This window comes from Psammomys obesus, unplaced genomic scaffold, assembly GCF_907164565.1.
Source record: "Psammomys obesus unplaced genomic scaffold, mPsaObe1.curated_primary_1811, whole genome shotgun sequence".
In the NCBI taxonomy this organism is placed as follows: Eukaryota; Metazoa; Chordata; class Mammalia; order Rodentia; family Muridae; genus Psammomys; species Psammomys obesus.
This window is the reverse complement of record NW_026586816.1, coordinates 10,799,813-10,807,133: the sequence shown is the minus strand read 5'-3', so window position 1 is coordinate 10,807,133 and position 7,321 is coordinate 10,799,813.

Here is a 7,321-nt window from a genome sequence, read left to right as displayed (position 1 = left end):
GAGAGAGAGGAGAGAGAGAGGGAGAGACAGAGAGAGAGGAGAGAGAGGCGGAGAGGAAAGATCAGAATGTCTGGATTACATGGTGAGGAAGAGGGGAAGCCCCTGCCTTGGAAGGTTCAAGGTAGAAAGTGGGATTTGCAAGCCATAACCAGCAGCAGGTGGGAACTGAAGAATGCTGGGAGAACCTGGAGCTGTTTGTCCCAGGTCTAAAGAACACCATACCCTACATGCGGAATCTGTTCTTCGTACAGCCACACATTGTACCAGACTAATGTTGTGCCATAGTGTTCAGCCGTTCCATCAGGAAGGTGTGGTATCCCGTCCACCAAAGCAAACTGAGAGAATATGGAGAAATATACATGGGCTTTCCAGAGAATATCACTGTCATCTGCCCATTGGCCAGCACCAATCTCAGCAAAGGGTCTGGGGCTATTTACTGTCCCCATGTTCCTGGAACCAGATTTGAGAGAAATCTGTGTTATGATCTTTATACTCCCAAAGAAGCAAGTTTACTCATGCTAGAAAGCTTCTATCTCCCAGGTTTAATTTGTGCTCCCCATGTAATCTCTAAGTGCTCTGTGCCCACAAAGGAGGAGAGCAGAGAAGCAGCATTTCCTTTTGTTTGTGCTGAACTGAAGGGCACAGTGGCTAGTGTTTGCAGGTCATGATTTATTGGCTCCTCTGAACCTCTGCAATGCTGTTTTCTTCCAGGACACTCAGCAACACAGCAGGCCTTTTTAAGAATCCCAACTGGCTCCCAGGCTGAATACAAGAGGAAAAGGCATCAGTTGAAATGGAAATCTGCTTACACCAAAAATAGACCTCTCATGAGGGTTGTCTTGAAAAAGAACTCAGGACTAAGAAGTACTGTGTAACATATGTTGAATCATTTAAATTTTGTTTCTCTCTCCAGTTTAGTCAGAAAATAAGTGAATTTAAAACAGGGAAATAAAGATTTTAAATTTAAAAGCCAGCTCAAGATTTTCTTCCAGACCAGGGTAACCAAAGCATTGGTCAGCCCAAGCTGTTTTCCATTTCCCCTTCATGTTTCTAACACATAATTCCACCAAATCCTGTTAAGTGACAGTGCTGTATTACTGATTATTTTTGTCCCATCTCTCCAAGACATCTGGCTATCCTCTCTGGAAATGTGTATCTAACATTCTCTCACTGCTCTTCCCCTCACTAGGACATTCAAGGACCCCTTCAGGGCTCTCAGCTTGCCAAGCTTTTCTCTGCGTGTGCTCCGTGCTGCGCAGTTACCACTTGGTAAAGCAGTCTTTTTCTCTGGGATCTCCTTTAAGTGGATGAGGGCTCAATCACACATGGGCCAGCTCAACAAATGCTGTAAGGATGAAAGGCTGTCTTTGCCGAGAGGCCAATTGGTCCTTGACACAGTTTTGCTCATGGATTTAGGAGCAAAATCACGAGGCTGTTGTTGTGCAGGTGCACTTTGCTTGTTGTTTGGATAAAGATGACTTTCCTGACCTGTGTGGCTTATGATCTCCGGCCATCTCTGATGACGTCATTTCACCCATGTACTTAGAAATGGGTGCGAAGGCTGAGCTTCAATGGGTCAGAGTTACACCACACAGGGCACTGCTCCTTTCCCAGTTTGAGCTGGGACCTCAATACTTTGATACCGCAGAGATTCTGGGAAAGTTTCTCTGAGGATTTCTGCTTCTAATCCTTTACTCTCGCCTCTGTGATCTTTCCACATTTCTTTGCCATGTTGTTCTCCTCAATAGGGGACTATTGATCCTAAGTCTGTCCTCTCATACTCATATGACAGGAACTGACCAGTGAGCACATTATGAAGGAGCGTGTAGCCATGTTCTGTGGCTGGCTTCACCTAAACCCACCTTAAGAGCAACTTACTCTTTGTATTTATATAGCTTCACAATGACAGAAAGTCCCACCAGAAGTTGAGTCTGTCTTTGCCTGTTCAAACCAGGAAACCCACTCAAAATTAGACAAATGTGTTCTTGCTCTACTCCCATTTTAGTAAATAAGAAAATAAATGTTTCTATAGATCAAAATTTATTTTTGCAAGAAGACATTTTCAAGAGGAGATAGACTAATAAGAAAACTAAGAAATGGAAACCTCAAAGACACATGAGGACTAAATGGATCTTTGTTGGTATTGAGAAAAAGTATGCAAAACACCAGAAGGGAGTTGTATCCTTCCCAACATAACACTGGGAATTATCATGTAGGCTACTGGGTGCACAGCGACCCTATGACATGGACAGTGCCTCCATCTGCAGACATTCTTCTGTGTCAAAATTGCGATAGTGTTCTCCAGATGTCACTATTTCAGCCTGGCCTCAGAATGAATATCATAGGGTGACATGTAAGAGAACAAGCTCTCAGACCTAAAATTGGGTTTTATTTTCAGTCCTGTCATTTTACTGACTTTGGTATTTAAACTTTTTAGGTTTCAGCTTTCTTGTCTGAATAGGATTGGTTGTAAATTATACTTTATAAAATCTTTGAAGATATTAAATATTTTAAGACACATAGGATAATAAGGACTGCATCAGGAATTTAGTATGTTCTCAGCAAGTATTAGCTTTTTTATTATTGTTATCATTATTTAACAAAAATTGAGGGCATGTCAGTCCACAGTATACTGGGGATACCCTGTGGAGAATTTGATGAATAGAAGACTTGGTTGCTACCCCAGAGGAATATGTAATATAATACAAAATGTTAATTTTGTACCTTAAATTTTTGCTGACTTTGTTTGTTTATTCCAATAGTTAAGACATTAATAATTATTGTCAACAGACAAACTAATTGATATGTGAGCAAAACAGGCATTAAAAATGGGAACTGTAAACTCAGCAAATAATGATTCTCTAGTCTACAGAAACTTCTAAGTATAGGAAAATTTCATCTGAAAAGAGAGATGCATAGTACTTTGTTTGTTTGGTTGGTTTTGACACAACGTTCTCTGTAGCCTTTATTTGTCCTAGACCTCACTGTGCAGTAGAGTCTGGTCTTAGGTTCCTCATCCTCTAGCTTCAGCCTCCCAGAGGCTGGGATTACAGGCATGCCTAGCCACGCCCAGCTAAGATAATTTTACTTCTTTTCCAACTTAGAAACCCTTGCTTACTTTTCTTGCCTAGAACTTCTGGCCAGGAATCTCACTATTATATTGAACAGACACTTCTGTTCAGAGTAGACATTTTTCCTTTTCCTTGAAATGCTTCAGGTTTTGTGTATTACACTCATTATGTTAAAATACTTTCCTTCTGTTCTACTTTGTTGGACATTTTCATCCATCATGAAATAATGATGGATGAATTTTGTCAAAAATATGTTTTACTCATTGAAAGCATCTATTAGATTGAACTATTAACACATTGGCTGATTTTCATTTATTAAAATAACCTTGCATCATTTGGCTATGATGTGTAGTCTTTTGAATGTGCTGTTGGGTTTGTTTATTATCTTTGATGACTTTTGCATGAATATTCAATAGAGATTTGGTCTATTATTTTTCTTTATTTACGTCTTTTTTCTGACTTTTATGTAAGGTTAATGCTGTCTTTATGAAGTAAAGTGGGAGATGTTGTTGCTTAGTCATTTTTTTTAAATAGCTTAAAAAATGACACTAATTATTCTTTAAATATTTGCTAAAGTAAAGGTCATATCTAATCCTGGACTTTTCTTTATTTAGAAAAAAATAACTTGTATATGGAAATGTATAGAGAAGCTTCTAATGTACTGAAAATGTACTGAACAATGAACGTAGATATATTTATTCACATTTGATTTATTGTTCATTTTTTGTTTGGCTATAATCTTTCCATTTATGCCCAAATAAGTACATGCCTATTAATGCAATTTTTATAAATCAATATAAAGGAAGTCACATATATAATTTCTATGATTGCTATGTTCTTGTAGAGTCTAAGGATGGATGTATTTCCTAAGAATAAAGACGTTATTTTATGTAACTATATTCAATCATAGTTTGCAAACTATTTAAAGAACTCCCTATTCTAAGATTATATATTTCGTACAAATACCCATTTTGTAAACTTCCTTTAATCTGAGACTGTTCTTCAGCCTACTTTTAGTCATACTATTTTGTTTTCTGATCATCAACTTGGTCTTAGGAAGTTTTGAGGAATTTTCATAATTATACTGAAGTCACACAGCCTCAACACAGAGTAGTACATTCAGTATGCTTGTCAATGTCTTCCAATCATAAACATACAAAGTACATTTTCCCTCATTAACGCTGACAGTTTTGGTCACCTGGTCAGTGTCATGTATTCATCACCAGGGGGTTATCCACTTAATCAATTTATTCATATAGAGATGGGCTGATAATTCTGCAGTGAATACATAACTATGTGGAAGAAAAAAGATCATGCAACATTTTCCTCACTGAAGTCTGTAAATCTATGGTGACTCTTATATGACTAAATGTTCACTATAATGGTTTCAAAGTAATGATATCAAGAAAAATTAGCATTCTGGTTAAGTAAAGGCTTACCTTCTACCTTGTGTTTTGACTGATTTTGTAGGTTTTTCTGGTACAAACTCAGGGATTACCATGATTAAATTATTTGTTGCTTAAATGACATTATAGTTGACTATCAACAACTCCTTAGAACTACTGAGAATTTTGTACAGATATATGTATGTATATATCTTGGTATGTATATATCATTGTATGTATATATCACTGTAGTGGGTTTAGACTACTTTTGATTTTATAGCTTTAAATCAGCCAGCCTGGGCAGATTATTTTCCATGGTTTTATGATAAAATCTTAAGCATTTATGGAGTGATCAGTTTTAGAACTGTTTTCTTCCTTAATCCTTTGTTATAAGCAGGATGTAAGCATTCAGACCTTTGTGGAAATTGTCTTGTGATCCTGTTTAAAAATTCTTCTCTGTAGAATTGGTGTTGGTGAATGTCCTAGCTAGGGTTGCTATTGGTGAAGAGACACTATGACCACACAAACACTTATAAAGGGAAAAATTAATTGGGGCTAGATTAGAGATCCAGAGGTCTACTCCATTATCGTGATGGGGGGGGGGGGAGCACGGCAGTGAAGAGGCAGACATGGTTCTAGGAAAGTAGCTGAGAGTTCTACATCTAGATTAACAGGCATCAGGAGGGAGAGGGACACTGGACCTGGCTTGAGCCTATGAAACTTCAAAGCCTTCTACTGTGACACACTTCCACAACAAAGCCATACCTACTCCAACAAGGTTATACCTCCAATAATGCCACTCCCTATGAGTCTATGGGGAGCATTTTTATCCAACCCTCCCACAGCGGTTTTAAACTTTGGCCTCAAATCCTGGCCAGAGTCTTATTATGTATTTCCTAAGCTTTAGGCTCAGACATTTTCTAAAATTTAAGATAAATTGATGCTTAAGCTCAACATGTTACAAGGCAACAAAGACTATGACTTACAGGTCCTGAAAAGAACTTATTTTGACCATAATGATTTGTGGGGAACAGTAAAACTAGGATTAGAAATGAAAGAGAATCATAAAGCCTGCATATTCTTGATAATTCTACAGCCTTGGTCTAAGATGCTTCTGTTAGCAATAAGCTATGGGTTTGTCAGAAGCAATATGAGTTAGATATGTTCTCTTCCAGTTCTGTTCAAGTTTTCTTCAGGGGATAAAGCAACGGACAATAAAAGAAATGATAAATCACTAAAACATTTCCTTTTTTGAATACCCAAGGACAATGTTATCTTAAGTTAACAAAAAAAAAAAAAAACCCATACATGGAAGGCTCTGTTGCTGTCTTACCTATATTATCAGGAGCAAGACAGCAACTCAAAATGAGTGCTATGAATGGTGCATCCTCTAGAGACTTTCCCTTAGCAGTAGGAACATTTATTCCCTAGAGGTAAGAATCATTTTGGCTCAAAGACAATCTGAATCAAGAGCCAAAAAGTTTTAAATTGGGAACTTGCCTTAACTTAAACCCAAAAGGTCTTGCTCAGCAAATCTTGGCAGATGACTGAGGCCTTGCCGCCCTACGGAAGAAATCAAGGTCTTGCTTAGCTGGTTCTTTGTACCCATCTGTTTGTTTCCTCCCTTGAGACTTTCCCTAATTGTAATCTGAATAAATCATGAATTGTGACACACAACTAATGTTCTTTAAGAAATTCACCACATCACAGGTATGCTGATATAAAGTCTGAAAACCAAGGTTTTTATTTTCCTTCCTGCCTCTGACTGAATGACAACCTATCCCTGAAAATCCCCTTAATTTTTCAGCAGCATTTACAGCTCCAGAAAGGACATCCTGACCTCTTCTTTGCATTCTTTTCTGCATTTCTCATCACAGACACAATGAAGCTCCTCTTTGACACAGGTGGGGATTTTTATATCCTCTCACCTTTTTCCTAAGCCCACCTTTCTGCCAGTTTCTAGTGGCTATCCATGCCAAAGAATTATGCTGACACTGCATTATTTCCAAAACTCTTGACTTTGAATTTGCTTTCTGTTCAATTAGATTCTCTCTCTGAGTACCTCTTCATCTTGGAATCTATGAAAATCCAGATCAAGTGTTACAAAAACTCAGAGATTCCATATTCTAAAACCATTTTTCTCCATATTTACTGGAATATTTATTTGTTCTTCAGAGCATGTTACTTCCCCTGTGCTAGTTGACATTTTATTACCCGGCAACTAATCTAATTTTGGTACTGTAGCCTCAGATGTGCCAATACGGGGAATGTATTTTATTCCTCTGTTGGTCCATCTTTTCATCCTGTGCCTTTCTGAAATGGGATGGTCAGCCTAAAGCTTGCCCATGTCTTACATGGTCCAAAAAGCATAGCAGCCAAAAGCAATTTCTGTCCTAGAACCTGACACACCATTCTGTGTTTGTACACCACACCTTAGGTTTTGAATCTCTGTCTTTGTGCCTCACCCTTGCTTTTCATGTTCCCTCCCTTTCTAGTTGAGTTACCATTATTACTTTTGTAATTTTATTTTGTGTTTATTTCTAGTTTGGCTCTGACTCAACTTTTTGATTTCCCCTAAAGCCTGAATGAGTAGTGCTTTATTAAAGCACATATCTACTAGAGGTTTATAAATATGTGTGCTCTGTAGCCCAAGGGAATACTCAGCCCAGTTTTCTTTCGACAATATTCAGACTATCAATATAATTTCATATCAAGCATCCTTTAAGAAAAGCAGAGAAGTGGGGACTTATCCAGTATTAACTTTCCTTTGAGGAGAAGGCAATGAGAGTTAGGCCCTCTCCTGAGTTTCTAAGGTAAGACACACACACACACACACACACACACACACACACACACACACACACA